This window comes from Myripristis murdjan, chromosome 20, assembly GCF_902150065.1.
Source record: "Myripristis murdjan chromosome 20, fMyrMur1.1, whole genome shotgun sequence".
In the NCBI taxonomy this organism is placed as follows: Eukaryota; Metazoa; Chordata; class Actinopteri; order Holocentriformes; family Holocentridae; genus Myripristis; species Myripristis murdjan.
The window spans coordinates 18986569-19011727 of NC_043999.1; the positions used below are offsets into that span (position 1 = coordinate 18986569).

At 42.7% G+C, this 25159-nt stretch overlaps 1 protein-coding gene across 1 annotated transcript in view; it reads left to right on the top strand.

Moving 5' to 3' along the window:
• Positions 1-13990, top strand: part of ofcc1 (orofacial cleft 1 candidate 1) — a 144559-nt gene extending 130569 nt beyond the window's left edge. Inside the window, exon 26 of the mRNA XM_030079386.1 lies at positions 13177-13990. The gene's annotated coding sequence lies outside the window, so the exon portion shown is untranslated. The remainder of the gene's footprint in view (positions 1-13176) is intronic.
• The last annotated feature ends 11169 nt before the right edge of the window (positions 13991-25159 follow it).

A 25159-nucleotide genomic window follows, 5' to 3' on the forward strand; every position in this document is an offset into this window, starting at 1 on the left:
GGCCCGTGGACTTGGGAGACCAAATACCAAAAGGACCTTCATAGGTGCACTGTAGTTAACCAATGTAATTAGCAAGAACACAAGTAATCAGTCCAGGGAAGTGTGTCATTAAATGGCATCCCCCCATGATTAATTTGCCGCTCGTAACGACGAAATGAACCTTCTCTGTGTCCTTAATGACCCTGGTTAATCTTTTAAAGAAACAGGGAGGGAGGGAAGATGGAGCGAGAGAGATAGGAAAAGAGAAACAGAAAGAGAGAGAGAGACTAGATATCAGCTGCTGACATCAATAGAAGTCCTCACAGTTATGTAAGCTTTCAACCATACCAAGATGGACTACAGAAATGCCGTTTCAAGTGGCTTGGGAGAGTGGTTAAGTAGCAGCGCACGCATAAACACATACAGCCACCCGATGATCTGTTCTGTGGGATAAATCCCCTTTTAGAGCCGCGGTTAAAGAAAAGAGGCAGCACATGGCACCCAGGATCTGACACTGTGTTCTCTAAAGTGGAGGTGGCGAGGAGATTAGCGTGAGGAAAAGAGCCCCTATTATACGCCCTGTTGCATTATTAAACCCATCCCTACGTAATTCATTATTCAGTGGAGTACATATTTGTCTTGGTATTTTTTTTTTTTTTTTTTTAATCTGAAGCCATGATAAAGCGGAATTAACCATTTGAATTAATCATGGGAATTAATGCTTTGATACCAGGCCGGGGTCTTTGCGTCCAGCCAGCTGCACTGGCCGGGGCTCGGCTGCTTAACACCAGAATTGCCAAGCATATGCTAGTTGGGAGGGAGGAGGGCGGATAGGGAGGCCTGGGTGGGCAGGGAGGAGGTCCCTGCGGAGCCCTTCACAATGAAACACAATATCCTCCTCCTCAGACGCGTGCAATGACTTAAACACTCCATTGTATTAAATATGAATGAGGTTCCCCATTGTCCGGGCGCGGGCAAGCGGGGAGACAGTGTTGTCGATTAGCCACATGATTAAGCAGACGACACGGTAGGGGCCACAGAGGTAAATAAAGGCCGCCTTCTGTCATTTCCTCGTCCCCAAGGGGCCCCCGCCGATGGCTCCTCACAAAACTTAGCACAGTTAGAGCCAATTGACTGAAAAAGTGATAATGTATGGCCGTGAAAACAGCTGAGTGATAGAAAGGAAGGAGGGAGGGAGCGAGAGAAAGGGAGGGAAGCAGATTAACGGGCAAGGAAGCGGATGAGAAGGAAGAGTGAGGAGAGACGGCGGGATGGACTAAAGCAGTGATGGCACAGGTAGAGGTAGACAGGTGAGGGGAGGAGGGAGAAGGAGAGAAAATGTGACAGAAGGAGGAGGGCAGAGGCGGGTTGGGAGCCACAATAAGCAGCGCCTTTGATTAAACAGGCAGGATAATTCAGTCATGCTCCATGTCAGGTGTTTATTATCACATTGTACCATTTGCATGTGAAAAAGACTCGAGCGCCTCGCCTCGCTCGGCCGTCCTCCCCGCCATGTGATTGGCTGAGACAGCATCTGCGCTACACTGTTGCAAAGCCCCCCCTGTTAGGAGCGCGTGAACCCCGTCACGGCTATTCACGGTGGGCCCAATGTGTCAAACGGTTATTATTGGCAGCGTTAGCCAAGAAAACAAATACAGGCGGAGAGGTTCAAAATGAAGGGGGATAAATCGTTTTAATCAATTCTCCTCAAAATCCGTCTGGATCAATAGGTCAAAAATGCGACGTCAGTTGATTTTATTGAAGCCAAAACAGATTCACTCTAATTAGAAAATGGCACCTGAGAGATTCTCGTCACATGAGATGTTTTTTCTTATCATATGCTCTTTCAGTTTGTCTCTCCTTTAGTTATTTGTTTGTGTACATTTTTTTTTTTCCAGCATTAATATTTTTAATATTTTTCACCTTTTTACAGATCACTATTAAATTTTACTCATCCATTCTTTCTTTCTGTCTTTCTTGCTGTAAAGACCTACTTTTAGTTGACAGATGGCTTAAATAGTAAGACCTTTAATTTTTTTTTTACTGAGAACAATATTTGCATAAGTGGTTGAATAAAGAAAAGCTAGTCTAATACAGAGACAAGCAGAAAGAGCACATGTTTTAATTTAATTTATTTTTTGGTGAGGTTTCTCCTGTATTCTCTCACTCGTACATGCTCTCTTTTCTACCTTAAATCCCCATGTGGCTGAGAAGCTCCTCTGTCGGGGAGTTTCTCTGTTTCTTGCTGTAACTATGGTCTCTGCTGCTTTAATGATATCGAGCAGCTAACCTTAGCCAGTTCTCCTGTCAAACCACCCCCCCCTCTCACCACCGCCACCCCCACCCCCAACCCCTCCTATCCCGTCGCGGGACATTCAGGTAACTAATCTGCCTTTAAATATGTCTCGAAGGAAACGCGGCTAATTAGTATCGGAATTTACTGCCTTCACTTTTATTGACTTGTCCTACTTCTCCGATAATTAACTAATGAGTAAAGTAATGAGCTATGTCGTTCAGTCGTGCTGTTCAATTAGAGTGTGGAATCAATTATTGAAAATAGTTTCTGATGCCAACGCCTTGGATGGCGAGTGAGAGCGCGTGCAGACGGGGGACAGCACGGAGGCATGAGGCGCTTTGTCCAAAACGGATGAACTTTTAAAACTTTTCTTTATCTTGTCCTTGTAGCGTCGCTTTGTAGAACCAAAGTCGAGGCCGGAACAATAACCTTACCATCATGTCTTGCTCCATGCTGTCATGTTTTCTAAATGGTATAAATACTGAAAAACAAACATACACCAGAGTGCTCAAGTACATGTCCTGAACAGTATTTTGACCCAGCACAAGTTCCCCAGCAAAGCCCAGTGGAACCAGGATGAGCTCTCTCAGTAAACAATGTGTCATTGACGTATTTCCAATCTTAACAAAAACATCGGGTTCATTATAGAAAATTAATTAGAGAATCACACTCCCAAGTGTTTTGGCTGATAATGAACTCTCTATCTTGTCAGGCCAATTTAGTCTGACGTTCTTTGATAATTATGTTTACATCAAAATCAATGCCCCTTGTGATGAAATGTTTTTGCATTTATTATGTGGTTCTGCTGTTTGACGGGAAACCAATACGTTTGTGCGCAGTAGAATAATCATTTTGGGTTTGGGTTTGGTCTTGTATCTTTAGTAAAATGCATGGTTATTAAAACTCATAAGGACAGTAGTTTAGATCTCGGCCTACTGAAACAGCTGTGGACATAAAATGCATTGGTTCACAATGTGAGGCCCAGCCTCATAACAACATGATCGACACAGGGCCTCAATGAAAACTGTGACTTCAACTTTTGGCAAACAGCCCTTTTTCAAGCAAATGAAGATGACAAAGACTGAGTAAAACACCATGGAAAAAAAAATGAGTCAAGCTAAAACTAAATTCCTGATAGTAACAACATAACGAAACAAAAACAAAACAGTCACCGAATCAAGTTCTTTCTAGTATCTTTGTCCAGTCATATTCATGCACTACAAATAACAACAAATAAAAGTTTATATAGCATAAATAGATCGCTTTGACCATTGATTGTCTTTTACAAATTATAATCAGAAAACTTTTTTTTTTTTAACTTCCAGCGACACATATAAGCTTTCAGAACTATGATTGTGAAAGGGAAGAGCTCATAGAGAATCTTGTATACTACAAGAAAATAAGTGTTAGGTCTATAAATATAATGACTTGAGTATGAATTAATTGAAATGATGCTGACACTTTAGAATGACGTCATCAAAATAAAATAATGAAATGTGACTGAAACAAGTAGTGACATTTTGACTAAAGAATAAAACTAGACAAAGCCTACAAACATGCGTCAAAATGAATACTGGCTTGTAATTTATATAGGTGAGTGGTTTAGTTTCTCATGCTCTAATAACACCTTATCATCTGGATCTCACCTGTTTTAACTCGATCTCTATTTTCTCACCATCTGGATTGAAAAAAAAAAAAAAAAAAAACTGAAATGACAAACACCGGTTTAATATTTCAAACCCTGACAAATGAAATATATGTTGTGCCGTTGCATTTGTTGCCCAAGCATACGTTGCTCAAATACAGCTACTGTTTTATAGGAGCAAGAACAAGCCTGGGAAAGGAAACCAGCATCAGTTAAGTAATATTATGAGAGGATTTAAAGCACTTGTGGGTCATGCCAGTACTGGTTGGAGTAACTGCTGTGGCGGAAACATGAATAAAGATTGTTGGACGAGCTCCCAGTTTCTTGTTGGCTGAGTCATTTTTTTCCAACTCCTGTTGTTTTGCAATTCTCCTCAATTAAGAAAAAAATGTCCACATGAAGGTACATGCATAATGTGGCTTATGCAACAGCCGCGCGAGAGGTGTTTTGCGTGTAGGTGTGTGCAGCCTTGAATCCACGCTTTTTGTCCGTCCACCCTTCAACCACTGACCATAAAAGCCTCTGCTGATAATTAAAGCAGTAAACATGCCCGTATTTTTGACTCAATTAATAATTAATTTGATGAGAAGGAGAAGTAGTAAAAATAAACACTAATTAAACTGGTTTTGCATTGCTGGAGCGGTGTCAGGTTTTATCAGATTAAGAAAACGAGAGAAGCGAAAGCATACAGAGAGAAAAAAGAGGGGGAAAGAAAGACAGAAAGGGGAGAAAGTCCTAGACAGGGGAGGGTAGGGGGGAGATGAGAATCCCGCCACAGTGTTTTGGCGGTATCAATATTCTATTAATACCCACGATGCCAGAGGTCCCGGCTGGTATGCCAGTCACCGCTGAGCCGATGTGACAGGCTCCCAGAAAGACGCTAAAGCCAAGGACATTAAATTCCCCCTGACAGCAACCTTGGAGACCGTCCCAGGCGTGCGTCGTCTTCAACTGCGGTAAATCAGAGAAATAAACTCAAAAGAACATAATGGAGTCGGCTCTCATCATTATTATGACAAGCTGGTTTATTTACTGTACAGTTGGCTCTCCTTCTGTTTGTGTGTGTGCATGTGTGTGTGTGTGTGTGTGTGTGAGAGAGAGAGAGTGTCGTGCTTGCCTTGCTGAGCTCCAACATGACAACCAGGGGTGACTGTTAACTGTCAAAAATGCTGGTAAGCCAAAGTTGCCGTTGGACTGTACATGGAGTAAACCCAGGGGATTAGAATGAAATCCACTCCAATTCTATGAGCAAACCACACTCATAAGCAGCACACAGTCATACTGTGGTGAAATGCATTAAGCAAGTGCATTTTTGGTATTGAATCATGGATTTAAGCAAACCGCAGCTAAGTCAAACATACATGGCTCATACGGCACTTGTGTCCCTGGGCCAAAACGTGGCCGTCCAAAACATTATTTGTCTATTTGAACTCTACCTAAATATAAAAATTTCCATTTCGTCTTCTTGATATGCATGTGTTGTGATTTCGAGATTTGCTGACATTAATCCACACATCAAATGATATAGGCCCGACAGTGTATTTTGCTTTACATGTTGTTTTTATTATATATGTAAAAAAAAAAAAAAAAAAAAAGAAGAATATACTGATATGTATTATGTTGTGCTATGAACGGGACAGCACACAGGTTTAACCCCTAGCTGTTTCGTTCCAAAGTCTAGATCAAAGATGACACATTTCCATATAATTCCTCACGTCGCGTATGTTGATAATGTGCTATATGGTTTTGGGAGACGGGGATAACCCGCAGACCTCACTGCCAGCTAAGGTATTTGTTCTTCCGATTACATCCACCACCGAGAAATAAAACAACAGCTTATGGCACTGCAGACAGCCTGAAGCGAGCTATCTGGGGGCCTTCTATCATCCTTTTTCCTTCCACCCGCCCCCCCTCCCTCATGGAAGCCTCGGCCAAACCTTATCGTCGCCGTTCCCATTTGAATAGTATTACCGGCAGAGGAGAAGATGTCATGAAATATTTTATTGATTTTTTTTTTTTTTTACCTAGTTGTCGTCATACATTAATATCACCAAACATTGTACAGCTCCTGATTTTAGCGTGGCTTTAGTGGAACGTGTCACAATTTTTTTTTTTTTTTTTTTAAACCCCCCCATCCCCCTCCCCCGATATGTCGTAACACATTCCGGTGACGTTATCTTCCCGGTACAGCGTGACTGATCCTTCTGCATCTTGTCAGGCTTCTCAGAGAAAGGCCTTTTTGACATGCAAAGCCACGCTGCTGCAGGATTTGACGTGGCATGATGAATAGTAGACTTTTACCGTGGGTGACCTCCCAGTCCTAACCGAGGACTGCGGTTACGGCGGGTGTGCTGTGCTGTGGATCGGAGCGGGTGCATTCACACGTCGGCGTGCACTCGTGTAGGTGAAGGTATAAGCCTGCGTGCCCGTGTGCGTGCATGTGTGTGTGCACGCATGTGTTTCTGTTGGTGCAGCTGCAGCGGGGACGGGATCAGCGCTTGCCAGCGACAATACATCAGTGCTAGCTTGTGCACGCGTGTACGAAGGCCCGCTGTGTGTGTGTGTGTGTGTGTGTGTGTGTGTGTGTGTTAGTGTGTGTCCATCTGTGTGTGTTTTATAATGACAGATTCACACCTTCGTGAGACAGCACCAATGTCCACACGCTTAGGCTCTTGTCCCCGTTCCCCCCTCTCTGATCCCAGCTTCTTCACTTCAACTTGCCTGGCGTGAGCAGGTGACAAGCTCTCTGGAGGTGTGAGTATGTGAGTGTGTGTGTGTAAGGGTGCGTGTGTGTGTGTGTGTGTGTGTGTATGCACGTGTGTGTTTACCTTCAACTCTGGTCACACACGCTCTGTCAGGTGTCACTCACAGGGACTGGAGGAAGATTGAGCTGGGTGTGGAAAGATCATTGAAAAATCATAACGTGTGTGTGTGTGTGTGTGTGTGTGTGTGTGTGTGTGTGTGGGCACGCGTGTGTGTCAGAGAGAGAAAATTAATAGTTAACTTACTGTCTTTATTTTCCTGTTAGTTTTCATATGCACATACATACATGGCATTATATAGGTTGCCGCCTCCCTCATGTGCTCAACAAGTGTGTGTATTTGTGTGTGTGTGTGTGTGTGTAGTTGTGTATGCGTAGGTTGATTTGTTTACTCTTGAGAGGACATGGCGCAGTCACAGCTGGTGTCCACACACACTTCCTGTCTCTGTCCATCGTCAGCATCACCAAACACCCCCCTACCCCTGTCACTCACACACACACACTCACACACACAAACACACACACACACACTAACAAAATCACGCACACAAACACGTGTTTACCGTGTTTGTGTGTGGACCCTATATACACTCGCAGCAGAAGCCCCCCCCCTCTCTACACCCCCTCTCGCCCAAATAAAACTCAGCAGAACCTCCTGACACAAAGGGGCACCAACGAAGAAGTCAGCACAAAAAAAAAAAAAAAAAAAAGGAAGGGGTCAGCATATGTCCAGTCAGCGTATGACACCTCGCAAGACAACTGTCCCAACCAAGCAGATTGGGTCTCTCCCACTGCTACGGCTTGGTGTGGTGTGTGTGTGTCTGTGTGTCTGTGTGTGTGTGTGTGTGTGTTTGTGTTTGTGTAGTTCCCTGTGTCATGTATAATCCTGCACAAGTAGAGATGGGGCAGAATAGCAGGATAGCTGCATGGGCAGATTTGGGTGTTGCCCCTAGGGTTTGTTCTCAAGTCTCAGTAAGAAGTGACATGACAGGCCTTTGGCCCCACATTTCTGGAGCTTCATTATACTGCAGGTCCAGGTAATGAGGTTAAAGGGATAGTCTGGCAATTTATCAGGAACTAGGAGCTTCTTTTTGTAGTGCAAGAAGCCCCTTGAATCGGTAGTTTGTTTTTTGAGATGCTGGAGGAAGAGGATGGTATGTGTTCACAGTGTAATAGTATATGTTTTACAATATGTGAGGTTAGCCTCTGAAACATCAAATGTTTCTCATTTCAAGCTGTTTCATATCATTCAGTAGTTTACTTATAAATCCTAACCCTAGACATGTGCCAGCAAATCATGTTTCCTATATCTTCACAGCCAAGTGCTTTTCAAATGGAGTGAACTAACCAATTATAGCGACCCCAGAACATGAACTACACATTATACAAAGTCTCCCTTGCCCTATACATGCCTCTCTGAGCTGCTCTAACACACTGAGTGCAACCTGACTCTGAAAACACAAGTTTTCACAAACTGCTGTTTGCAACTGTGTTGTACTTCTTTGCCCTCCAGAAACCTGGTCACTCGTATTTTACAGCTGAAAAGATTAGACAGAAAAAAAAAAAATCACTGAACACATATGAAAAGGGAATGAAAATCAGTCAAAGTCGGTTTCTTCCATAAAAACCTAAAACATTTGTGCGACTTTGTATTCAGAACTTTTCGGCGGCACAGTGAAAACATATCAAGCGGTGCAGTGTAGTCATGGATGTGGCTCACTATTTGTTGTTTGTGTTCTGCCCTCCGCCACAGCCACTGATCCATCCAAAGTTAATCACTCCAAACAGCATTACAATTAGTGCAGTTTGGAGTCAAACATCCATCTCCTGGTCTATCTATCACCATTTTTTTTCTATTTGGTAATATTCCCCAATTAAAGCATTATTGTAGCCTACTTCATCAAGGGCTAAAGTAATCAAGATTAATCTCAGTGAGCTGACACGCGCTGTTTGCTAAGGAACACACAGAACAATTGCTCTGGGCGAGCATCATTAGGAAATGCAATAAAATTAGGCAAACTGATTATATTTCAGAACTGGGGAGCAAAATAAAAACACAATTTGGGGAGGGCTCCAATTATGGCGGCTGTGCTCGCTTGTTTGAACGACAGCCGTTAAACCGTGGTGCTGTTGTAGCGGCCAGGCACAAGTTTGCCGTGTGTGCACGCCTGCGTTTGTGCGTGCATGTACGGGTGCCTCCGACGGCGTTCATGTGCATTTGTGCTTTGCATTTGTGTACACGGTCTGTCTATATTTATTCGTATGTGTGAGTGTGTTGGTGGGAGCAGCGTGTGTGTGTGTGTGTGTGTGTGTTGGGGGGGGGGCAGCCTGTAGCCACATACACAGGCTCCCAGCCAGCTATTGACACTAACTTGGTCTTAGCCAAGGGGCTGCAGCAGCCATTTTGGGCTATGTTGTCAATTGGTATCTAATAGGGGTTAAGTGTTTTGAATTCTGTCTTTTGAGGGAAAAAAATGCCACCGGAAGGCAAGTTTTCATTTAATTATAGCTCAGATGGGAGATGGAATATATGTGTTGTATACTGTGTGTGTGTGTGTGTGCGTGTGCGTATGTGTGTGTGTTTTGTGTGAGTGCCTGTGTGTTTGCGTGTGCACATCCTTCCAAGCATTGTGAGATTGCCTCCATGCATCTGCAGGCGTGCATGTGTGCACACAAGTGTGTATCCTATAGGTATGGGTGTTTTGTTTATTTATTTGTGCCTGCCTTCAATAGCGAGCTGGCGAGGTATACCAGGGCAATCTATTTATGTCATTCATGGCCACTCAGTAGTGAACAATACTCTGAAACACACTGTGATTTGCCGGTTAGCAGTGAAACCGTTTTAAATGCTTATTAATCTTGCCCAAGGCCAAACTCTTCCTCCTCCTTCCCCAAAATGGGAAAATGAATGAAAATACATGGAAATATGAAAAATACCTTATCTTATCACCGTGTGGAGGTAATATTGTGTGATCCCTCTCTGAAATAGCTCTGAACATTCCATGAATATATTTTGAATATTACCTTCGCCTGTGTTTGAATTGATGTACAGTGGGGCGTATATGCATTCATGTCACCTGTCCCGCGCTGCGCATCAGCCGCATCACAACATTTTCCCAATCAACTCTGACAAGAGCGGCCACTTTCCATTCATTTAGAATGGATGATGGAATAAAATGAAACAATGCATTATTGTTTTGCTTTTTTTTTTTTTTTTTTTTTTGTGCAGAAATGTCCTCAACTCTCTGCCATGCCTCAGACATGGAACTGTTTGTGGCGACAGATAGAAAGAAGCTGAATCGACTGACATGGGCGATAGCAAGCAGAATGGAGGATGTCTGTAGTGAAACCCCTGTCTCCCGCAGGTGTGGTCCCTATCACCTGCTGTGTGTGTGTGAGTGTGTGTGCGTGTGTGTGTGTGAGAGAGAGAGAGAGAGGGAGGGAGATGTGGATGAGGTTTACTCACCGCACCATGGCCTTTGGTAGACAGAAAGACAGAATGCAACGAAAGAAAATGCAAGGAGAGCTAGGAAATCAGAGACAGGCAAGGACAGAGAGATATGGAGACAAAGTGGCAGAAAGAAGAAAAAGAGATGAAGGGAGAGAGGGAGGTAGAGAAACGGGAATGCATTGGAGCCGTGGGGTTGTGGCCGTCTTTTCCCAGCTTCCATCCCTCAGAGAAGACAAGTCAGTACGGGTTACCACAGAGCCAAACCACCTCCGTCCACTCTCACAGGGACTTCCTGCTTCTCCTCACTGCAGGTGAAAAGGTCGACAGCCTCATAGTTTGTGTAAATGCAAAACAGCACACATTTGTGAGTCTAAAAGTCACTTGAAAACTTGGTGTTTCAGTCTTGTTATGAGGGAAGTTTTACAAAATATAATCTCTCTCTGCTCTCACAGCTCTAGGATGTTTCCCCTCACAAGTGGGAGAGGCCATTTATTTTCCTGTCACGATTCTGCCTTCCTGGCTGGAGTTATTAAAGTTCGATTATATCATTAACTCTAATTATGAGCCCCAAAGTTTTAACTTTATTTTATTGATCCCATTAGGTAAATTCTCTTTTCTCTCGTCCCCCGCTGCAGGGAGGCCAGAGGTCAAGGTCTACTTGAACCAGGCTCCTCTGATTATGAACATAGACTTCAGCTGTCAAATTCATTTAAATTTTAAAATCTCCTTGACCTGCAGGGAAATTGTTGAAGATAAGCATGTTAAACTGGGTTCTTGACTAATGCCATTACATTTTGTAAGTTAATGCCAAAGGACTCAGGCTTCCTACTAGAGTGCCCCAGCTTTTTAACCATTTATTGAGGTCAGTGTTGTATTGCCAGGCCACAGATGAATGGGAACACACCAGATCAATACAATAAGACACACATATGCCATTACGTGATATTCATTGTTCTGAAAACATAATCAATGTGCTCATAAAAACTCAGAATGACCTTTTGCTGCTCCCTGACCTTCTCACTTCTGATTAACCTTGTTCACATAGCGCCGCTGACCTGTGCCTATAGTGCTTATGAATTATAAATGTGCTTCATTATCATAGTCCAGTCGTTAAGGGATATCATCCCCTGCATGCAATTGCTCTCTTTCTCTCCCAACTGAGATGATGTTTTCCCTCCTTGTTTTTGCCTGGGTTATCATATGTAATTTGTCCTCTATCTTCTCACCATTTCTTATTCTCCCTTGCTCTCTCTCCGTCTCTGTTTTCCTCTTTTGCATATTCCCAGACATCCGTGGATGGGGGATAGAAAAAGGAGCGAAAAGGAGAGAAATAGTTAACAAACTCTGCAAATGATTGATGGGCTAATTTCAAGCCCTGAATAAAGCAGTTTCCTAAGTCTGTTGATTCTCCATTTATTAGGTAATAGAAACATTTATCAAAAAAGTCACATTTTTTGCTTAAGCAATAATTGCATTTTTAAGCCCTCATTAGGCCTCCCATGCATACATAATCCAATTGAATAAATACAGTGTTGGAGTGAAGAATTAATACCCTTCCTATGGTAAACTGAAAGTTGGAGAGTCTGCAGGGTGACTCCTGTTTGCATGGATCAGAACAGGGAGAAATACTTTTAGGTGTGCAAATATAAATTATGTTTCAGCACATCTAAATACACCGTGGCTTCCAGTGGCCAGGGCAATACACTCACTGATTGCATGTAGCCTGTTTTGACCACAAAATATTCAGTATACTGTATTTCTCTTTATTGCTTTAGGCAATCTGGCTTTCTCCTTGTTTGCTGTGGTCAGAGCAGGATGCATAGTGCTTAGTTTACCCACAGAACAGAGTTTTTTTCATTGTGTGCATCATAGTAGCATCAAACTGTCGTAACCCGGCAAGCAGTTTGACACTGAATACAGACACTAAAACCATTTAAAACTCATGCAAATGTTCCAAAATTAAAGTTGAGATGATGTCCACAGTTTTCTATAATTGCTATCTCCACTATTTTATGAAATCAGGACTATTTGTTAGGCCATGATATCATATTGTTAAAATTTTGTGCTTGTTTTTGGAGTGGCATTGGTCTTAGCCTCCTGCAGCGTGTCATCGTTCATCAAAAAGACACTGGGGATGGTGATAAAGCCCGTTAAAGAGGGAAAAAAAGATAAATTTATGATTTTGGAGCTGTGAGTGTTTTGTTTGGTACTTGTTTGCCGTATGATGTTCCACAACTGGAGGTCACAGGGCTTCATCACTGGGCTGGAGCAGCGACGCTGCACGCATTGCAAATGAAGGCTTTCAGTTTTGTTTTGCCTGGGCAGGGACGGAGGTTTTCAGCACTAACTCCACTAGCAGCCCGCTGTAGCTTTAGCCTTTTGCGTATGTAGCCACATCAAAACAGCAGTCATGTCTTGTTACCTGGCAACGGTCCCACTAGCCGGCTAAGGCTCCTGTTCCAGCAGAGAAAGCCAGTTTTAATCACCTAGCAAATTTCCAGTGCTGAAAACAGACAGGGCCTCAGCTTAATCTTGTTAGCACGATGAGGCCGTTTTCAGATATCATTGCTAATCAAATCATCCCAAAGGCTTTGAGCCTGGGGTTTGTTTTTTTTTTTTTTTTTTTTAGGTTGGGGAGGTGGTGGTAGTGATGGTGGATGCAGCGGATGTGTGTGTACATGGCGGGGGGAGGTGAGCAAGCGGGTGTGTTGTGTGTGTTGCATGTTTTGAGCATGAGGGGGGGTCACAAAACAAACCAAGGTGTAGAAAGTAGTGATGAGCGAGGGGAAATCGAGTGGAATCCTAATGACCCTATTCCCTGCACCAAACGCACCGGCACATATACATGTACTCTTAAGATACATACACATACCCTCTCCTACATGTACACACACACACACACTCATCACTGTAACCAACACCTCCCGCCCTTCCTGCTAAACTCCTTCTTTTGGTCGTGAGCTCTCACTTCAATTTGAAAGGCTCTTCCACTTCTCCCAGTAGATAAGCTACGTTTTTTTTTTTTTTTTTTTTTTTTTTTATAGCCCAGAGCCACTCGCCAGCACCCAGAGAGACTCCCCAACCCAGGGCCCAGGAGAGCCTGCACAACAGAGAGAAAAGGAGAACAAAGCCAACCTGCAAAGTATTAAAAAGTTAAAACGTGTACTTTGATAGCCCCGGCCTACCTATTGCGGCGGCGCTGATCCGACCCCAGGGAGACTGACAGCAACACAGAGAAGGAGGGAATACAGAGGAGAAGGAGAAGAAGAAGTGGGCCACGGCAAACCCCAAACTCTTCTCTTCTTCTATTTTCCATATCTACACACACATACACACACACACACACACACACACTGGAGTTTGATATATGCAGAGCTGATGGTTTTGCTACTCTGTTCCAATGCAGCAAGTGTGTTGGAATAATACGGTACTTTAGTCCAACTACTCCCTGCATTAGCATATCTATCTTTGAACAGTACAGTGAGTGAGAGACAGGAGCTGGAAATACTGTACACTGTACAAAAACACAACACTTAAATGATCGTGATTGTGCCAGGGGATTTGCACCATACTTGCTGGCACAACTTGATTTTCTTTTTACAAATCTCCCAGAGCGCATTGATATTGTGTAGTGACATAAGCACATGCCTTACGTTTCAAATCCTTATATTTTAGATGTGTGCATATAGGTTGTTGTTGAATAACTCCAGATCAGGGATTTAGAGCAGTGATGGTGCTGTTATGGGAAATACAAGCCCAGCATATCCTGGCATGAAAGATGGGTCAAATTAGCATATTAGCTTCCTATACTAATACTATTGGTTGCTTTTCAGCTGGCTGGCTAGGAATTATGGAACTTTTTACCCACAGGGAGATCTAATGTATGAACATTAAAGGTGCAATTTGCAAAATTACCAAAGCTGGATTTAAGTGAGTGACCTTTAGATGCACAAAAAAAAAAAAAAAAAAAAAAAAAAAAAAAAGAGAAGAAATAAAACAACATGGAATGAGTATGTTATTTGCTCATTGATTCTACATGGTTCTCCTCATTGACCCAACTCACTATCAGAGACATTTGTTAATTTCATTAATATTTTTTGTGTGTGTGTGTGTGTGTGTGTGTGTGTGTTCATAGATAAACAGATTGATAAGTTTTGAGAATGCATTCATCTGTATTTTTTTTTTTTTTGAAATACTGACTAATGAATTTCAGGTATCATTTTCTTTGGTACCAAAGCCTTTTTCAAATGTCATCCTTCTTCCATTTGGAGGAACTGGTGGTTTTGAACTGATCATCATTAATGATTCAGTAAAAGAAATTCCAACACTGAGGTCTCATAATTGCTAAGGGTGACTTGACATCAAATGTGGCAACGTATTGCCTACAGTGTGGCAATTTATTGCCTTCACTAAACCTGTTGTTGGCCTTAATTGTTGACCTTAAGTGTCAGAAAACCCTGCTTGATGAGTGTGAGTGGTGACGATAAGCTTGGAGCATTTTCCCCTTACAATAGCAAGGGGTGAGTAACATGATTGTGGATATCCACACACACACTCATGCACACACACACATGCACAGCAAGCCTCCTCCTCCTCCTGCCTGTTATTAAATTTGCCTGTTAATTTTCTCTAAGGGTTTGGTGTAATTAATGGACCAGTTTAGAACGGCCAGCGAGGCCCAAGCCGCCGTCACTATCCCTGTCCCTCTGGTCAGTCATGAAGGGCCCTCCAGGGGCCCACTGGGGTCCCCTCATCCCGGGCGTCAGGCCCTGTCAGTCAGATGCCCACCCTGGGACTGGGGCCTGTCCATCAGGAATGGAGTGATGGAAAGATGGAGGCAGGGAAGAGTGGTATGGTTGGCTATGGCTGTATTCCCCCCCAGTGGCTGTGATTGTGCTCATTACTGCCCATTTACATTTCATCAGCAGGCTAGCTAGCCCAACGCTGTTAGCACCACCGACTCATTAGCACTGATGGGGGAGGGAAGGCAGGGAGGGAGGAAGAGCGAGGTGTGCGAGGGCCTCAGGCATCCAGGATCCAAAATACACTAGAGGGGGGCCTCAGAAAAAGAGCAGAGAGAGAGGCAGCCGTACAGAAACACACATGAAAGACAGAGAGAAAGAGCGAGCAGCCATTGTGCCTGTGTCTGATCAGATAAAATAGAGCCAGGGAAGGAGGAGGGATTTAAATCGATATGTAATAATGTCCAGTAGCGTCTCTGGCCATGCCCTTTCCTGGATGAGTGAGAGCATGAGAGGCTCTGTCAGGGGATGGCAGGCTGCATTTACACAGGCACTAAAGATCTGATTATTAACTTTTTGTGATGCGCATCTGACAATGTCTGTCTAAATAGAAACCAAATACATACCTGTACTGTACTGTTTAGCAGGGAAAAGGTCAAATCTGTGCCAGAATGGCAAAAATCAGATTTTCTGCCTTCTCCAAAACAAACAGCATTTGGTAAATGCAGCTGTAGCATTCTGAAAGAAAGTAGTTATGAATCACAAGAGTCTAGAAGAGTCTAACACCCGAGATGTTTTCTATAAACTTCATAAACCTTGTTGCTTCTTGCTGCAAAGAGGATGTTGCTATCCCCTCCCAGGCGGTGGCATTTCTTTTTAAGGGGAAGAAGAAGGATAGCTGCTGCAATCAAATATGGGTTTGAACCAGGTAAGCTAATTAAGTTGAAACTATGCAGCCTAAAGAGTAGAGCTGTTAATGAAATTATATAATAGCTGCAAAGTTTCTGTTTTGTGCCTTAAAGCAATTTCTCATTGTGCTGTAAAGCAATTCAGCTGATTACCTGTGAAATCAAACTCAGAAGGACACAGTGCAAAATCAGTCTTCTCAGAAACGGCCTTATTTGCTCACAGTACTTATAATGTCTCAAAACTGAAATTGTTCACCTTTATTACTGTTTTTTAGCTATGCATAAAGTAAATCACTTTTTAGGAATTCATATTGATTAGATATAAAACTGTGTGTATGCTGTGCATGCCTCGACGCCCTCGGTGCGCAGATACTGAATGTACAAGTGGCTGTAGAACTGTGCCAATGTTTCTGTTCGACCAAGCCAGCACAGACTGATGCTCGCTCTCTGTGCTGGTGCAGAGAGAGAGAGGGAGAGAGAGAGAGAGAGAGAAAGAGAGAGAGAGAGAGAGAGGCCCTCAGTGTCCAGTCTCACCCGTCGCCCTGCAGACACCAGAGAGTGGGTGGGAGGAGTCGGGGGGAGGGGGAGGCGGAGGGAGGGAGGGGAGGGGAAGGGGGTGCCCTATGTCCAGCCTCAAGTATGAAACTGCAGACACCAGAAAGAGCGAAAAAACGAGCGAGAGTGAGAGAGAGAGAGAGAGAGAGAGAGAGGCAAAGGATATATGTAGCAATATGAGATTAAATACAGTATGCCTGCCCTCTTCTGGTCACCACCACCATCATCCACACTGACAGCCCCCACTTGGGGGGGTGTAGGAGTGGGGGAAGGGGGGTAAAGGGCAGAGGAGGAGGTGAGGAGAGGAGCCAAAGGCAGGTAGAGAAGAGAGAGAGCGGGGGAGAGAGAGAGAGAGAGAGAGAGAGAGAGAAAGGGACAAGGAGAAGTGCAGTTATATTAAAAAACTTGTTGTTGACACAGCAGACTCCCCAAACAGAAGGCACATATTTATAAGAAAAGCATTATAATGACAGGGAGGTAATCAGTTTGAGCAATTTCCACCACTGTTATTATGATTATCTTCTATAATCCTCATCATAGCAATTAAAAACATTGTTTTTTTTGTTTGTGCCATGCATATTGCGCTATTCCCTTGCCATATCCATGAGAAATTATAATTTAATATAACGCACCTCATTTACTGTTAATATTAATCCAATATCGTATGAAATGACATTTTCAAGTGACTAAAAACTCCATGATATTCAAAATGTAATTAAACAGTGCTGCCATATCCTGCTATTTCCATGATTATTAAACCAATGGCTTGATTACGTGGAGAAAGAAAATAACAAAATGGAAATGGTTTGCCACTGCTTCTTGACTGACAGCATTGTTTCTAATCTCATTAGCGACAGGAAATTGACTGCAAATGATGAGCGCACATTCCTAATATTACTAATTTACTTTAGCACACCAGGTGTTTCTTCAGCGCCCGGTGTGTGTTTGTTAGCTGTAATTGCCACGACTCTGACAAAAGGACAGCCAGTGAATGACACATAACGTGGATGTGTACGTGAATAAGTGTGTGTGTGTGTGTGTGTGTGTGTAATTGCGTAGCTGCGTGCACGCTTGTGTATGGGTGTGTGTCAGGTTTTCTATATTTATGCATCTTCTGTCAGTGTGAATGTGTTTGCATGAATGTGTGCTGCCTCATGCATGCATACTTGGTTGTATACGTGTGTGCGTGCCTGTGTTTGTGCACGGGTGTGCGTCTGCGTGTGCATGTGTGTGTGTGTGTATGTGTGTGTGTGTGTGTGTGTGTGTTCTCCTGGGGCCCACCTCTGCCTTTAGGTGCTATAGGGGCAGGTGTGTAGCCAACAGGCAGGAGTGATGGCTAGTTAGCCAACACAGAGGTGAGAGGTTTAGTCTTAGAAGAGCTAGTTAGTGATAGGCAGGATTAAGCTCTTTGTGTCAATAGCAGATGACTCCTTATTCTTCTGTGCTGGTTCAGGTTCGTTCTGAAAAATTCAAAAATTGGTCCCACTGAGGTACATGCATTGCGTGGTTATATCAAAGCCCTGGGCAACAATTTCAGGCAATATAAATGGGCAAATTTTGTTGGCAACTATGAGTAACAGTTTTATTTTTATGTTATGTTTCTTATAACCCAGTGCATTTTTCCCCACAATGAATTTGTAAAATGTATCATCTCATCCCTGTGGAAGGCAGCTATAGCTCTGTGTCAGGGTTTCTAAGGTGTCACCAGAGTAAATTGAAAAGGTAAGATATTATTAAGGTTATTATGCTTGGTATTTATAATAATCATCACACCGTAATTAACTATTATTCACTGTTTGCACTGCAGAAGCCTTGCTGGCAGATGCATTTCTCTATTAATGAGAGGACTAAAACAGATATACAACTATTCTGACTCAGTGATTGAATTGAGCGATTCCTTCTCGTTTCAACACTTAGACCAACCTGCTGTGTTGTTTCCATTCATGACCGTTTCATTGTGGGCTCATTGTGAAACCGCTTTATGTGCTGCCTCCGTGGCCAGCCAAAAAGAGATATCAATCTCAGTGTGACATGTGGGTAAGTAAAGAATAAATACGAAGCAAAAAGTAGCCGTATTGATTTGGTGCGGGTTTGTTTTTGAGTGTACAGTTACATGTTTGATGTGATGGTGCGCCTCTTTGCCAGGGAGTACCAGCAGGTCTGTGTTTACGTTGCCATGTGTTTGTTTGTCCATGGGTTACTGTGCGTTTGATACCGTGCCAATGTGTGAGTGTGAGTGGGTGGGTGTATGAGCGTAAGTGTGCGTGCGTGTGCATGAGCGCATGCACCTGCTTCTGTGCCTGCCTGCCTGCATGTGTGTGTGCATAAGTGCACTGTACATGTTGGCCTAGTTGTGTACTTGCCTGCCTGCCTGCCTGCCTCTGTGTGGAAGTGTGTGTGTATTTGTGTGTGTGTGTGTGTGTGTGTGTGTGTGGGAAGTTCCCCTGGGCTTTCGGGGTAAGCCTTCGTGGCCTTGTGCTCCTCATCAGCCTCTGTGTCTGGGGGCATGGCTGTAGGGTGGGCTTCCACCACAGGGACCCTGGGACCGATGGGGGACAATCACTGCTCCCTCATAGCTGCGAGGAAAGAGACAGACAGACACTGCATGGATGAAAAGAGAAAAAAAAGAGCATGAATTTGGTTTGCTCTCCCACTTCACCCCCACCCCTTTTCCCCTTCTCCTTCCCCTTTCTTTCCTAATCCCTCCTTCCTTCTCCTCTGTAAGGAGTTTCACAAGATATCGCCTTTCATAAGATTGTGTTTTGTGTGTGTTATTGTATGTGTATATTAAGGGAATCTTCTGTCAACACTTCCTCATCTGCCCTGTCACATGATCTCGGCCTGTCACACAGCGAGGGCGGCTCCTTCCTGCTATGGCAGCTGCAGAGGGATGAAGCCTACCTCCTCAAAACTACAGTAAACCTCCATTTCTCACTTTGCGGATCTCTGTGCATTGACATTAATGTTAATATTACTGTTCATTTCAAAAGGTAATCCATTACACATCACTGTTTGCCTTTTTTTGTAAATTTGTAACCATTGACTGGATTAACAAATCATAGTCCAGTGATGTATTCTGATTACTTCTACCTACTTTTGCCTTTTAATATGAGGTTAAAGGGCAAGTAATTGCAAATTATTGTAATTATTTCATTATCAGAAGTCATTAAATAAGGATTCAGGTAGCATAAAATTACATTTCTGCAATCTTTTTTCCCTTCAATCAGTTAATTACTGGCATTTTCAAAGATATCTGAGATGTGATCGCTGTATTTGCTGCTTCAGTGTAGCATACTGTGACCATCATCAGGCGAAACATTGCAGTGAGTCTTTGCATTCGTGCTTCAAGTTTGATCTATATTTAATGCACTATATGGACATACCAGTTACGTAACCACAAAGCTCTAAATAACATTTAAATCCTGTTTGCCAAATTCCCCTTTTGACCTCCTGTTCAGCAATAGTCACTTTCCTGCTGTTTATAAACAAATAATCTACAGGCAGTTTTTCTTACTCTCTGGCATGAGAAATGACTGTTGTTGCTAATGATGTTCTATGCAAACAACGTAATAAGGCAGGTTAATCAGGCCGGCATGATTTTCTATTAGCTTTGTTTACACAGTCTGCAGAGACTTCGGGGGCTAGTTTCATCTTAATAACAAAGGATCAGACTCAATGCTCTGGCATTTGTTGCTGAAATCCACAAAGGGAACCAGTGACAAACTATGATAATCACCAGAGGATGTTCTTACTCTGCCGAGAGGAGCCGTGCCAGTGACAGAGCCATAGGTTTGAGTTAAAAGCTGATCTTAAGTAACATCTTGCCAAAGAGTGTTTTGTAACGTGATACGTAATAATGTCACTGAGTGAAGCACGGCCCCAAAAACAATTGCGCTGAAACCAAATATGTAAAATGATTGCACTGCTTTATACAGCTTGTCACAGGCTAAAGGATGAGCTTACTCTATCATCTGACTGTTGAGCTTTTCTATATTCACTCTCTTGGCGTGACCTCATTTAATTATCCCTCCTCTCAGCGTCTTCTCGGAGCCCTTTGTTTTGTGTTGGACGCGGCATTCGTTGTCGCTCTTTGACTTTTCAAAGTGTTTCGAAACGAAGACAATTACAAAGCGCCGCTCTCTGACACATGACAGCACACTCGTCAATTCTTTTTTACGCCGCGCCCTGTTGCCTGCACAATGGAGTCCAAATCTCAACCTGTGACTTCACCAGAGGTCGGATTACCTGTTCCCCTCCTCCAGCGGGACTAAAAGAAGATTTGACCTATGACCTTATAGGTTTGCTTGACAGGTGTCAACTTCCTGCTCAGTTCACTTCAGTCCTTCTTATAATCCCGGAGACAAGTAATTTACCAAAATGCAAGAAGTGCAGCTATGCGAAAGAGGTTCAAAGGCATACAAACATGCACACACACACACACACACACACACACACACACACACACACACACACAAACACACCTGTATGACAGTGGTGCAGTGGGAACAAAGATACACATACTCAAAATGTGTTGCATTGGAGTAAAGACTCCTATTTGTTTAGCAGTGAGTGAGAGTGTGCACTCTATGGTGAGTGTAAAAAAAAAAAAAAAACATGAACGGTATTTTATTATTCCCTTACAAACAATATGTCTTCTGTGGCTGTTTAAGTTTCACTAAATAGATGAGAGAACCTCAAGTTCCAGCACATATTTGATATTTTTGCAGCAAAGGTCTGTGTCAGCAGATTGATGGCTAAAGGAATGGGTATGAAACTTACTGCTCTTTATGGAAGACATTCAAAGTCAGGGGACGGGCAAGCATGCTAACTGCATTTCACTCTGCTCTTCACTCAGCTTTGTTTATGGCTCTGATGGGTGACAAGCTCGGTCATGCATTCTCATAGAAACATCCGCACAAATACAAGCACACACCAAGACAAGTGCTTTTCTCAAATAAAATAAATTAACCCACGTGGAGATCTAATATATGAACACACTATGTATGCCCCTATGCCAGAGAAATGTTGTAATATTACATACACAGCCATATATCAACCAACCATACAAACAAAATCCTCTCAGTAAGGTGATATGTGTATTTATGATGCACATGATGACTCAAATATATGTCCACTTGTGAAAATGTGCCAAATTTGAATATATTTTCATTTAATATGGACATACAGTATATATCATAGACTTATATTGAAATCCCCTAAATGTGCTAACAGTATATTGCATATCCATATGGGAAAGATTCAACCTGGTTCAAGAAAATATTTGTTGCACACACACACACACACACACACACATGCATAAATATGACCAACATCACCCCAACATCATTACCACTGCAGTTTTTCACCGAGTGACACAGCAGGAGTTCCTCCATAGTCTATCTTGTCAGAGAGAGAGGGGTGAGAGACAGAGGAGAGGAGAAAGTAGGGAGGAGGGAGAATGGTGGTGGTGGTGGTGGTGTGTGTGTGTGTGTGTGTGTGTGTGTGTGTGTGTGTGTGTGTGCGTGCGTGCTGGGGGAGGTCAGTGAGATGGAAAAACTCGAAAGACAAAGGGTGTGTGTCATATGCCATAACGGCGACTGCTCGTCTACTTTCGGACGGCAGGAAGAGACAGCAGAGACAGAGACGGACAAACTGACAGAGAGAGAGAGAGGGAGAGAGAGAGGGAGAGATGGAAGGATGATCAAAAGGATTGCAGCCATAATGATGAGGCCTCTGACCGGACTGATGCTGTCTCCATCCAGTTTGCTCTCATCAGTGTCAGTGCTCCTCTGACAGACACAGTGCGGCAAGCGAGAGATGGACGCCTTGCACACACACACACACACACACACACACACACACATCCACCCACACACAGACACTCACACACATATCTCCACATCACACCAACGCCTGCCTGTACAGACACAAAGCTACTAATCATGGCCCACATCATGGTGCAGATTTTCCATTTTGTTTGTTTGGTGTCTTCAGTTTCTGTTCTCTGCTGCTGGCTTCACGTGAGCACTGCCTATTTGAATTCAGGTACACAGAATATAATATAATATAATACAATACAATACAATATAATAGAGTAGAATGGGGTTTATCAAGTTCATTTATGTATTTATTTATGTATATATGGATGTATTGATATATTTATTTATGGTTTATTTGATACAATGTACATGGACAAACTGAAAAAAGCGATACAATGCAAGTATAGTGTTTGTAGTGGATGCTAATTTGCAGCACCCGTCTTTAGAAGGGCTATTGTAAAAATAAGAGATTAAAATTTAGAAAAGAAAGAATAAAGGGCAAACTGATTACAGCAAAATACAATAAAACACATTTTGGAGTAAAATAACAGAAAATTAGAAAAGAACATAGTTGTGAACAGGAAAAAAAATAGACATTAGTCAAGGTTTGTTGCTGAATTAACCAGGATTCAGTAGGGAAGAGAGGTTTGCAGCAAGTTTCAAGTGATCAGGTAGTGAGTTCTGACACTTCACTCTCACAGAAAAAGCTGCCCGAGCAAAAGATGTTTTGCAGAATGAAACTTTACAGTTGCCACTTGAAGCTGCTCTGGTGGATCTGCTGCAGCTCTGCAGTCTCGATGTTTTTACACAGAGGTTAAGTCCATTCAGACATTTAAATACAAGCTTTGCACAATGAAAGTCAATAAGGTTTGCAAAACTTAGAATCTTGTATTTACTTAAAATTCAACGGCGATGGTACATTATTTGCTTTTTGTCCAAGATTTTCAAAGGCCAATGCTTATGCGTGATTTGAGTGAGATGAAATCAATGATGAAGTCAATCTAATGTACTTACATGTGGCTGACCACTTTCCTGTTGCTATATTAAATCCCTATCAAACTGCTACTCCATGCAAATCTAGGCAAATGCTTTGGAATTATTTGCAGCCATTGCTTCACTGTCGTCTGCACCAACATCGGACTTACAGGTGTGTTTTTGGGAATATATTCTTTTACCTACTTCTACCTACTCTGAAGCTCTGTTTTTTCTTTTTTTTTTCTTTTTTTTTAAAGACAGGATCGTAGTAACCGGATTCTGTCTGTTTGGGATGACACAACATTCAGTATCATGTTCCTCTCTTTCACCCAGTGCTCAGATCCATGTCAATGGAGTCGTGTTCTGGAAATCCCCATTACAGATCCCCTGTACTGTCACAGATACCTGCGACCACATCCTTATGCCATTACAGACGGCCGCCGTCACATCCCTACTGTCACACACACTTCCGAGTTCAGCTAATGCAGAGGCGTTTGAAGAGAGTCTCTGTATTGCCAATCGAACAATAGATCTGTATTTGCATGCTCAGCAGACCAATGAGTGAGTAGGGCATATACGTGGGACTGTGGGTCTAGGATGTGTCAAAAGCAATAATGAAATAGGAGTGAAAATGCTGCAAACGTGGGACAAGACAAATGGCATCTCGATGAAATCTGACTCCTAAGAACTCATTGCCCAACTAAGTGCTTCTGTCTGACTGTCAAGCCACTAATGGCCAATATTACTATACTATACTATAATACTTCTCTATGAATTAGTCCAACTTAAAATTTCCAAAACAGCAATATGACCCTTTGAATTCCATAATTTTGTATTATTCATCTTTGTTTTCCTTCCTTAAAGTTAACATCCAAATGGTCCTGTTCTGGACAACATACACCCACAAGGGTTATGGTTCATTTTTGTGCAGAGTCTCAGAGCTGTCATATCAATGCTGTTTGAATGGACAATAGATGCAATGAATTTTCAGCTCAATCACAGAGCGTGCAGACACATCTTGACCAGAATTGTATTAGGATTCCTAAGAACACATCTTTTACGCTATGGGACATTATGTGACCCACGGGCCATGTAACTCACAACCTGATGTTGAATTCAAAAGTGGAAGCTTGTCTGTCTGAAGACCCTCTGCCAAGTTTTCATTTGGCATCTTGTGCATTCTGTATTTTACATTTAGTCAAGTCAAGCATGTGCACACACACACACACACACACAGACACACATTAACACATACTGCACACATTCATTCCAAGCCCCTGATTGTCATTCTCTACCTTTGATTGTGCATGTAAACAAAGTTTAGACAGAATGAAAGTCAGATGGGATGATGTGCCCACAAGGAGACTGAGAAAGGCCGACTGAAAGACCAGGAGTCACACACACACACACACACACACACACACACACACACACACACACACACGTTCCCAGAATCTAACTAGTTTTTACCTTCTCATTCCCAAAATACTGAGTGACTTAATATCCCAAGCAGTATACTTCATTCTTTCACCTTCATTCTCTCTTTTTTCCAGGATATAACACTAACAGTTGGTGGACAGTACTGAAATGATTTTATAAGCACCATGCACATATACATCCTCTGCATGGGTGGACCCAAATTTAACAATCTCCTCTCCCTGGTAGTGTTTATGCCATCTTACACCCACAGATACCTACTGATAAAGTTTCTATACTATATCACATTGGCTAACTCTCTGGATGTGGATACATTTTATGTTTTGTTTTGTTTTTTTTCCCCCTTTTTCCCCACCACAGTGCACAGTGTAATGGCCAAAACAAGTGCAACACTCATAGTAGTAATAAAGTAAAGGTTGTTTATTCATTCATTCTTCTTTTTTTGTGTCTTGTTTTTTTCTGTGCTTGCAAACTACTGCCCCCCCCCCACCCCCACCCCCCAAAAAATCCCCCAAAATCTTGAGTGCCAGAGTTCTACATAAATAAATAAATAAATAAACAAACAAACAAATAAATAAATGCAATGAGACC